Source organism: Macaca thibetana, chromosome 8 (genome assembly GCF_024542745.1).
Source record: "Macaca thibetana thibetana isolate TM-01 chromosome 8, ASM2454274v1, whole genome shotgun sequence".
Taxonomy (NCBI): domain Eukaryota; kingdom Metazoa; phylum Chordata; class Mammalia; order Primates; family Cercopithecidae; genus Macaca; species Macaca thibetana.
Window position 1 is genome coordinate 50231360 of NC_065585.1, and position 11430 is coordinate 50242789.

General features: G+C 44.0%; 1 long non-coding RNA gene and 1 other non-coding gene across 3 annotated transcripts in view; one reads left to right on the forward strand and one right to left on the reverse strand.

Annotated features, from left to right (window-relative positions):
- The window catches only part of LOC126960859 (uncharacterized), a 43693-nt gene that overhangs the window by 29140 nt on the left and 3123 nt on the right, over positions 1–11430 (reverse strand). For both annotated transcript variants that reach the window (XR_007728122.1, XR_007728123.1), the window contains exons 2-3: positions 4009–4171; positions 2182–2370 (exon numbers count right to left, since the gene is read on the reverse strand). This is a non-coding gene — a long non-coding RNA (uncharacterized LOC126960859). The remainder of the gene's footprint in view (positions 1–2181; positions 2371–4008; positions 4172–11430) is intronic.
- On the forward strand, positions 4075–4177 carry LOC126961942 (small nucleolar RNA U13). The gene has a single exon (XR_007728521.1). It is a non-coding gene; the product is annotated as a small nucleolar RNA U13 (small nucleolar RNA).

Sequence of the window (11430 nt, forward strand, 5' to 3'; positions counted from 1 at the left end):
TTGCATTGAGCCAAGCTGGTGCTACTGCACTACAGCCTGGGTGACAGAGCAACTCTATCTCAAGAAAGAAAAAAAAAGTTCCTAAATGGGCAGGAGTACGGAACCCTGGCTGGATACCTTTTCCACAACTCCCACCCACCTTACCCCTCTGCAAGGTATACAAGACAGAAGGAAAAAAAAATGAGGGCAAGATTATGGTTTCCTCCAAGAAGGGCTATGCTCCTGTCAGAAAGGGGCCTAGTTTTCAGGGGCCTCTGATGCAGACAAAGCAGACAGCAACTTGGTCTCTCACAAGCTCAATGCACTCTCTCAGGCTGAGTGAAACCAGGTGACACACAGAGGCACTGGCTGGAGAAGCCAGCTTTTTGTAATTCATATATATATATATATATATATATATATATATATATAATTTTTTAAAAATTTGTTTTAGAGATGAGGTCTCACTATGTTGCCCAGGCTGGTCTCAAACTCCTGGGCTGAAGTGATCCACCCACCTTGGCCTCCCAAAATGCTAGGAGCCATCATGCCTGGCCAGCTTTTTGAAAAAAAAAATTTTTTTTGAGACGGAGTCTTGCTCTGTCACCAGGCTGGAGTGTAGTAGTGCGATCTCGGCTCACTGCAACCTCCGCCTCCTAGGTTCAAGCGATTCTCCTGCCTCAGCTTCCTGAGTAGCTAGGATTACAGGCACCCACTACCACACCTGGCTAATTTTTTGTATTTTTAGTAGAGACGGGGTTTCACTATGTTGGCCAGGCTGGTCTTGAACTCCTGACCTTGTGATCTGCCCACCTTGGCCTCCCAAAGTGCTTTGTTTTTTTTCTTTTTTTTCTTTTGAGACGGAGTCTCCCTCTGTCGTCCAGGCTAGAGTACAGTGGCGCAATCTCGGCTCACTGCAACCTCTGCCTCCCAGGTTCAAGAGATTTTCCTGCTCAGCCTCCCAAGTAGACGGGATTACAGGCGTGCACCACCAACACTGGTTAGTTTTGTATTTTTAGTAGAGATGGGGTTTCGTCATGTTGGTCAGGCTGGTCTCGAACTCCTGACCTCAGGTGATCGACCCACCTCAGCCTCCCAAACTCCTGGAATTATAGGTATGAGCCACTGTGCCTGGCCAGCTTTTTGAAATTCTTAAACTGGATGTGTACCTTTGGATACATATATAAACTTTCCAATTCTTATGTTCCTCTTTTGAAAAATGAGGGGTTCAGGATTTGTGATGTGCGAAGCCACTTCTGTTTCTCAGATTCTGTAATTCTAGTTACAAAATGTGGATAATTTCTTATGACATTTGGACGAATTCATACAAATATAAAATTAGGAGTCAAGACTTGGGTTCAAGTCCCAATCTGCAAGCTAAATAATCTTAGAGAAGCCCTTTAACTCCCCTGAGTTTTATTCCTCAGCTATAAATCTGGCAAAATAAACCTCATAGGGTTGTTGCAAGACTCAAGTAAGGGGATGCCTGTTAAATAACTTGTGAACAATAAAAATGTTAAAATAAATGTAGCATAGGCCAGGAGCAGTGGTTCACATCTGTAATCCCAGCACTTTGGGAGGCTGAGATGGGAGGATTACTTGAGGCCAGGAGTTCAAGGACAGCCTGGGCAACACAGCAAGACTCCATCTCGACAGGAAATTTAAAAATTAGCCAGGGAAGACGGTGCACGTCTGTAGTCCCAGCTACTTGGAAGGCTGAGGTGGGAGGATTGCTTGAGCCCAGGAGGTTGAGTCCATAGTGAGCTATGATCATACAATTGTACTCCAGCATGGGCAACAGAGTGAGACTGTCTTTAAAAATAAACAAACAAATAAACGTGGCATAGTATTCTTAGTAAATCCAAGCTACTAGTTCTCATTTCTTTGCTCAACTTAAACTTCATTAATCAAATATTTAAGTCATTCATTCCACAAATATTTATGGAATGTCTTCTGTTTTAGGCACTATATACCTCAGTGAATAAAACACTGAATTTTTATTTACTGTCCAACACTGGCCAGACACAATGCGAGGTACTGAGCACACAATGGTGCAATTAAGAGCTTTTAGTGGGAGTCACAGTCACACTTATGTCATAGGACTTAGACTTGAAAATGTCCTTTCACAATGTGTATCAAACACAGAAATTTAAACATAAATATTTTAGCAAGGCACACACAAGGGAAATAAACTGTACTCACCCTAGTAGGGAGATGAATGTAGTACCTGCTATGATCCAATACATAGGGGCCAGCCACTGTTTTAGGTACTGGAGATTCAGCAATGAACAAAGCAGACCAAGTCCCTGGCCTTCTGGAGCTCACATTCTATTAGAAAGGCTGACTCACAGGCACATGTTCTCAGTACCTCCTGAGGGATATGTCACAGGACTAAAAAATGAAAGGCTGAATCAACCAGACTATTACTAATTACATATGGAAGACACAGGCAAAGAAAAGTATGAGGCTGATAGGAGACGTATGAGACAAAGTTCTAGACCCAGAGCTTCTGGCCCCTTCTCTTGGTAGTACTCAGTTCCCCTTATCAGAACTGAAGGCATGATAAACTCTGACTTTCTCACCTCATTTCTCATTCCAATTATTCAACTTGGACAAGTAGCAGCTTTTACCAAGGAGTGAGATGTTTGGGTATATGGGATAATCACAGCTATGTTTTGGCTGCGGTAAGCTGTTATGGCTTTAGATTTTCAAACACCATTCATACACTCTGCAAACATATGATTGAGCTCTACCCTTTTCTAGGGTCCTTTGAATCTATCTGTGTCTCACACAGCACAAAGATTCCTGCAGCCAATAATGGATCACTAACCTGCATCTAACTTCTAACTATTGCTCACATATGCATTCAGAAGTATGTCCAACAACGGCAGATTCTTTAGCATGATGCACTGTGCAAAGTCCTTGCTTCCTGGCATTTATATTCACATTGAAAACTTAAGAGAAATGCAAACTCTAGTATTAGACAGTATGAGTTGATGCCATTTGATTAAATGAGATATAGGAGCTACAAGGAGAAAGGCATCACTTCTGGCTGGAGTAACCACAGGAGAGAAGGATGCCGCTCTTGTGAGAGACTGTTTTGTGCTGGTCACAGTGCGAGACATTTTACATACATTCTCTCACTTGCCAGGAAGGCTTCATGAAGGACTTGGTAGTCTAAGACCCTGAGGAAGAATTTGGTAAGGCAGACATGTAGTTTCAACTGAATTTTCATTTACTGTCCAACACTGGCCAGGCACAATGCTAGGTGCTGGACACATGATGGTGATGGTGCAATTAAGAACTTTTAGTGGGAGACACAGACAAATAAACAGGCAATCACAACTACCCTATAGTGTAATGTATACAAATAGATAAAGCACAGGGGCAATGGCAGAACAAGGTCAGGTGTATTTGTCATGATTCTCTCAGTTGCACATGACAAAACTGACTCAAAATAATCTTAAGCTAAAATGTGATGGGCTGGCTTACGTTACTAGGAACCACCAAGGTGGATCCAGGACTTAAACCAGGACACTCCCTCTGCTCTGTGTCAGCATGTCCTTTAGTACTGCAGATGGGAGGTCCTCCAGGTGAACATTCTTTGACACAGTGACCCTAGAGGCAAGAGGCAGGCTTCCTGGCTAGCTTGTGTGGAGGGAGGACTTTGGCCCTGCTTGGAACATTTATCCTTTCCTGAAACAATCCCTGTTGCCAAGGGAAAGGGTACCACAATCAACAAACTGGGTTTACACACCTGGCCCTGCTGGTGAGTGGTGGGTTAGGTTCTCACACCAGCAGAAAGGGAGAGGGGAGAAATACATATGGGGTCACCACAAACAACAGCTACCACACGGAAGCCCTGAAGTGACAGTGCAGTCATGGGAACAGCAGGGACACAGGGAAAGGGATGTGTGGGATAAGTTCTTGGGATAGTGAATAGATTAGTTCAGCTGGAGCAGTGGTCATACCAAAGAGAACAGAGAAAAACCAAAGAGGGCAGGGCAGACTGTGGAGGGCCTTGAATACCTGCTAAGGACTCTATAGCAGCCTGATGGGAGCATGGTGACAGCTTTGCTCAGAATCTGTAGGGTGATCCTTTGGAGTTCATAAACATGATGACTGGGTATTCACGTGCACGGGTGAGATGTGCCACCCTTGAACCTTGTTATGATGCTGGTACATTACCTATCTGACATGAAAAAAATATAAATAATTTTTTTAAAAAAATCTACAGGGCAACAAGAATGAAGGTGTGAAACACCTACAAACTGTATCTTCGGTGAAATGAGGAAGTGACAAAGTTTACAAATTTCACATTGTGTGTAGTGTCACCCCCAAACCAGCACAGTAATCTACAACGTGTGGGCAGGTGCCATAGGAAACACCAGAAGCTGCACAGGAGTCCAGCTGGTGGTGGAAATTCAGCCATCCCCAGGAAAATTCAACCCCAAGAGGAGAGGACTCACCCTGGATGGGAACCACTGTGAGCAGGACCAAGAAGGAAGAGGACAAGAACACTAGGAGAGGAAGAAGGAAATCACCAGAGTGCCTAGAGGACACCCAGGTAGCTTTGGGAAGTACAGCTTCCAACAGACAGAGGAGTACCTTGGCAGGAAGGGGCAGGATGCCTCCGAATCAGAGGCTGGGGAAGGGCCAGGGAAGTTCTGGGCTTCGTGAAACCCACCCAAGTGAGGTTAGGATCCTCAAGTTAGAGGAGGTCTGGCTACACAGAGGTGCCATTCAGTAAAGAGTAGGCCTCACTACAACAGAGGAGGGAGCCCTCGAGCTGAGAATCAAGGAAAGCTGCCTCCCCTCTCACATCACAGGACTCAATTGCTAACTGTTGGCTCAGAAAAATCCGACCCATCAAAAAAAAAAAAAAAGATTTTTTAAATCCACAAAAGGTTCTCCCAGAAAAAAAAAAAAAAAAAAAAAAAAAAATCTGAAAAAGAGTGGCAAAACTTCCTCCCTGCAGAAAGAAAACTCATCCAAAAAATCTTGCCACAAAGAAGAAAAAAAATTTTTTTTCTTGAGATGGAGTCTCCTTCAGTTGGGCTAGAGTGCAATGCTGCGATCTCAGCTCACTGCAACCTCTGCCTCCTAGATTCAAGCGATTCCCCTGCCTCAACCTCCCAAGTAGCTGGGATTACAGGCATGCACCACCAGGCCCAGCTAATTTTTATATTTTTAGTACAGACAGGGTTTCACCATGTTGGCCAGGCTGGTCGCGAACTCCTGACCTCAGGTAATCTGCCCACCTCTGCCTCCCAAAGTGCTGGGATTACAGGCGTGAGCCACCACACCCGGTCAGAAGAAGAAAATTTTAACCCAATATTCTATTATGATTCAAACAAAATGTAATAAGGCAATGACAGTTATGTAGGAAGATGACAAAGCAGAAATAAAGAACTCAAGGAAGGGGTGGTCAGGCAGCAGAAGGTGACAAACCACAGGAGGGCACGAAAAAGGAGCCGGCAGATTAAAAACTGCTTTAGGAAAGAAATGGGACAGAAATACAGAAACACTGCAGGAAAAAAAAAAAAAAAAAAAAAAAAACAAATTACAAGGAACACAAGGGAGAAGAGACACTACTGTGAAAGATACTGTGGAAGACATAACAGAATTAAGTAAAATATAGAAACTTAAAATCATTAGAGAAGTGATAGGCAAATGAAACTGCATAAAGTTAGAGTCTCTGAAGAAAAACAATGGAACAGAACAAATTATTTTAAAACATGGTTCAAGGTTCAATGTTAAGCAAGGTTTGGAACTGGGATTGGAAGGACAGCTTGTCCCAGTTCACAGACCTAGATTTAGGAACCAAGAGGGGAAGGAAGGCCTGGAAGTTATCTCAGGGCTAGGGAGCCAGGAGCAGGGCAGAGGTGCTCTGCCCCGGGTCTCTAAGAAGAGGGAGTCACAAGAGTGGGAAAGGACAGTGCTGTCCGCCCCACACATCCTGATTCAGCCCAGCCTCAATTACCTACAGAATTAGGGGTTGCAGGGTGGATGGGGGTTGGGGGTAGTGAGTAAATAGTTCAGAAACAGCACCCTAAAAACTAACAAGTTACCAAATAACAGAACCAAAAAGTAGAGATTAATCTCTGTGCATCCATCACTCAGTTTATTAACTATTAACATTTTACCCTACTTGTTTCAGATGCTTTTAAGGAAATACAAATGCTACAGATATAGCCGAAGTCTATTATAAACCCCTGTGATCTCATTCATCACCTCCCCCCACCCAAGATGCCACTGTCCTGAAATTGATGACTACTTTGGTGAAGCATGCTTTTATGCTATTACTGCATAAGTATGTATCTACAACTACATGTAATTTGTATCACATGCTTTCAAATTTTATATAAATGGTATCATATTGAACACGACCTATAATTTGCTTTTGTTTCTGAAAAATATTGTTTCTGAGATTTATCCTGGTTGATACACATGGCTGTACTTCATTGTAACTATGCCAGTTTTGTTGTTGTTTTCTTTATTTTTTTCCAGACAGGGTCTCTCTCTGTTGCCCAGGCTAGAGTGCAGCGGTGCAATCTCAGCTCACTGCAGCCTCGACCTCCTGGGCTCAAGTGATCCTCCCACCTCAGCCTCCTGAGTAGTTAGGGCCACAGGCGCACAACGTCACACCCAGCTAACCTCTTTATTTTTTGTGGAGCGAGGGTTGCCCAGGGTGGTCTCGAACTCTTAGTGTCAAGCAATCCTCCCATCTCCACTTCCCAAAGTGCTGGGATTATAGGTGTGAGCCACTGCACCCAGCCCCTATTAGTTCTCAAAATAAAATATATACCTAGCCTGTGACCTCACAATTCCACTCTTAGGTATATGTTCAAAAGAAATGAACACGGGCTGGGCGCGGTGGCTCACGCCTGTAATTCCAGCACTTGGAGAGGCCAAGGCGGGCGGATCACCTGATGTCAGGAGTTCAAGACCAGCCTGGCCAACATTGTGAAACCCCATTTAGTAGTCTCTACTAAAAATATAAAAATTAGCTGGGCGCGGTGGTGGGTGCCTGTAATCCCAACTACTAGGGAGGCTGAGGCAGGAGAATTGCTTGAACCCAGGAGAGGGAGGTTGCAGTGAGTTGACATGGTGGCCCTGAACTCTAGCCTGGGTGACAGAGTGAGACTCCATCTCAAAAAAAAAAAAAAAAAAAAAAAAAAAAATGTATGTATGTCCATAAAAAGGCTTCCTTGTGGACATACAAGAATGTTCACAATGCCTTTATTCACAATAGCTAATAATTTAAAAATAACAAAGTGTAGCATATATCCATACAATGGAATACTAAGCAATAAAAAGGAGCAAAGTACGGATACATGCAACAACATGAATGAAATTCAAAAACACTGTGATGGTAATGTTCCACAACCTGACAAGAGTTTGGGTTCCACAAGTCTATTTATTAAGATTATATACCTAAGGTTTATCTTTTCTTTTTCTTTTTTTGAGACAGGACCTCACTCTGTCACCCAGGCTGGAGTGCAATGGCATGATCTGGGCTCACTGCAATGTCCACCTCCTGGGTTCAAACAATTCTTGTGCCTTAGCTTCCGGAGTGACTGGAATTACAGGCATGGGTGGGTCACCATGCTGAGCTAATTTTTGTTTTTTAGATAGGGTTTCACCATGTTGGCCAGGCTGGTTTTGAACTCCTGGTCTCAAGTGATCCACCTGCCTTGGCCTCTCAAAGTGCTGGGATTACAGGTGGGAGCCACCACGCCCAGGCTATACATTTCATATTGAACTGCTAATGCTATGCATGCTAAAGTACTTAGGGAGATGTGTACTGATATATCCTGTTTTTTTGTTTGTTTGTTTTTTTGAAAGGCACCAGAAAATAAGATGGAATCATGGATGGATAGATGGAGAGATCTGTGATGAAGTAAGCATAGTGGATGTTGATAGTGGAATGTAGGTAGTATGGCATATGGGTATTCATTATAAAATCCTTTCAACTTTGCTGGATGTTTAAAATTTTTCATAATAGGCTGGGCACAGTGGCTTACGCCTGCAATCCCAGCACTTTGGGAGGCTGAGGCCAGCGGATCACTTGAGGCCAGGAGTTGAAGACCAGCCTGGTCAACATGGCGAAACCCTGACTCTACAAAAAATACAAAAAAAAAAACAAACAAACAAACTTAGCCAGTCATGGTGATGGCATGCCCGTAATATGATCTACTTGGGAGGCTGAGGCATGAGAATCGCTTGGGAGGTAGAGGTTGCAGTGAGCTGAGATCTCACCACTGCACTCCAGCCTGGGTGACAGGGCAAGATTCTGTCTCAAAATAATAACAATAAAATGTAGAGGAAATTTTAAAACATTTAACCTGTCCAAAACCAACTCCTGATTCTGTCCTACCCCACAGCTGTTCCTCTGAGTGACAGCCATTCACCCATCTAGTTGCTTGCCTTTTACTTGTCTCTGTCGCCTCAATCTATCCATCAGCACAGCTCTACTTTCAGCGTATATCCTTTGTGTGCTTCTCCCCATTTCCACCACCCAGCCTGCTCCCACAAACCATCCCCTTCCCTGCATTGCACCCATCTCCTATCCAGTCTCCCTGCTTCTACTCTTTTCCCCTTCTGGAGTCTATGCTTCACAAAGCAGCCAGCTGAATGCTTTTAAAACATTCTCTCCCACTGCATCTCCTTCCATCACCCCCTTGCTCACTACATTCCAGCCATACGAAATTCCTTGTGCACTAAATATGCCAAGGTCCTCCGGGCTTTCTGTTCCTCTGCTTAGGAAGTTCTTCCTTCCTATCTGCATGGCTTATTCTCTCTTCATAGTTCTCTGCTCAAATGTCTCACCAGGAGACCTTCCCTGAAGAGCTAACATAGCATCTCCTGTTATCTGTTACCCTGCTCCTATTTTTCATCTTAGTTCTTATTACTATCTGACATATTTATTAGTTTCTATGACATTCCCCCTCCCTTACACTAGATTTAAGCTCTAAAGGGCAGGAATTGTTAGCTTCACTGTGCCCTAGTGTTGTTGAATTAATGATTGAACTAAATAAAATGTCACCTCCTCTGTGAGTCCTCCCCAGATCACTCCCCGCCCCTGCAGTCCCCTCCGCCATATCATCTTTTCCTTTGCATCATGCTTAACAATAGTTATCCATTCCACATTTATCCTCTGTTCCCCAGTCCAACAGAACTCAAGCTCTGGGGACAGAGAACAGTGTTTCTTGGTGACTTCCACATCCTCCTCAGTGGAGAGCAGGGCCCCGGCCAGAGCACTCTGTGCCCTCCCACATATTCCAACCTCCCAGAGCTTCTGGATTTCCATCACTGCCCAACTTTTCTGTTCTCTCTCCTCACTGTGGAGTTTCAGGAATCATGAAGGAGCTGAACTGACCATCTCTGAGGTGTGCTGTCTACGTCTCACAATCTACAATGCCTTCCTTCTTAAGGGCCCTCCCTCTGAGGTGGCAGCCAAGCGCAGCGCTGGCAGAGCCAGAGGCTCATCTGCCTAGACTCCCTGGTGCCTCTGGTGTACTCAGAGCTCAGGAGCAGAGGCAGTGCTCTGCTGCCACCCTGCTGAGCCCTCCAAGGTGCCAGCTGCGAAGCTCTTTCAAGGAAGTGTTTCCTGGAGTTAGGTTCCAAGGGCCACCCCAAGAGCACACTTCTGCCCCCTCCCCTCTATTTATTCCACAAAGAGGGCTGGGGTCCACCAGGCCGCAGGCCAGCCCTGAAAGTGACAGCCCCTGCCCTCAGGGGCTCCCTACAGCCTGGCAGACACAAGCAGGGGTAGAGGCAAGCATAAGTTGGAGAACAGATGGTATAAAGTCCTACTTCAGAACAGGGCAAGACAACTTTCTAGAAAAGGCAGTGTTTGAGTATTAATGAATAAATGGGATCTAGCTGGGGAAAGGCAATGGAGGTGGGGAGAATTAGGTGCAGGTGCAAAGGTCCCAAGGTAAGAAGGGCAGGGGATGTGGAGAGCTCCATGTAGGGGGATCTCCTGGGCGCAAGAGGTCTTGTGTGTTTAAGTTTTGGGGTTTGACTGTTAATCCAACTGGAGGCACAGAAAGGTTTTAAGGAGTGGCATCTGTGCTTTGGAAGGGCAGTTTGGCAATAGGTTGGAAGGCAGACGGCAAGGGGCAATGCATGTCAGGAAAACCAGTTAGAAGAATATTGCACTGAAGAGAGAATGGTGTCCTGAAATAAGGCAGAGGGAAATAAAGCATGAATACGGAAATGACTTGGAAACAGAACAGAAAGGAATTTGGTGATAAATGGAGGCAGCACAGCACAGGGGAGCTGGAGTTAGACTCTACTGTGGATCTTGGGCAAACTACACTTGTGCCTCAGCTTCCTCATTTATAAACCAGGAATGATAGTCACTAGCACCTGTCTCATAGTGTTGGTGGAAGACTGAAGGAGTGAATAGTATGTGAAGGCTTGGGGTACAGCCTAGCACACTATCTTACCCAGGAAATATTAACTATGATTATGGAGCTCAGAAAAAAAGAAGAAAGGAATGACTAAGTTCACTCCCAGGATTCTGGTTTGGGCAACTATCTATGCAGTTCTCAAAGTGTGTTCTGTGGACATCTAGAGGTCCCAATGACCCTTCCACATAGTATGTGAAGTCAAAACTATCTTATAGTAAAATGTATTTTAACAATAAAATTGTTTTTAAAACTGCACCTCACCTGATTCTAATTTTAAAAATTGGCCAGGTGCAGTGGCTCCTGCCTGTAATCCCAGCACTTTGGGAGGCCGAGGCGGGCAGATGATTTGAGGTCAGGAGTTCAAGGCCAGCCTGACCAACATGGTGAAACCTCATCTCTACTAAAATACAAAGTGTTTTTTTCCTTTAGGTATGTTTTAGATAAGCATGAAGGATAAGCAAGTTTCATTAAATGGGAAAAAAATGTTTTATTCCTTTCTTGTTACGTGAGAAATACTGATTATCATTAAGCACCATTCATTTTTGCTTAGCTTCAAATGAGTCTCATGACAATAAAACCATGTGAAAAATACCTTGGTGAAAGTTTTGAACAATCTAACCAACAAGATAAAAGTATTATTGAATTATAATTCAAATTATAAAATGAATATCCATGAGTGCATACTGATAGGAATAAATGACTAAGTTAATGAATGGGGAAGAAGAGACAAATCTCTAATGCAGAATAAATTAAAATAATACAGATACTTCACCCTAAAAAAGATCACTCCTCACTCCTTAGGTGTGGGCTGCACACAGTGACTTCCTTCCAAAGAGCACAGTATGGAAAGGGAGGAAAAAGAATAATTTTACAACGGAGAAACCTGACAAACATTACCTCAGCCAGGTGATCAAGATCAACATCAATAGTAATAAATCATGATGTCGGTATGAACTCTTAGTATGATGTGATGGAAATGGTACTTTATCTCTATAATCTTCCTCCCCAAACCCATAACCCCAGTCAACTC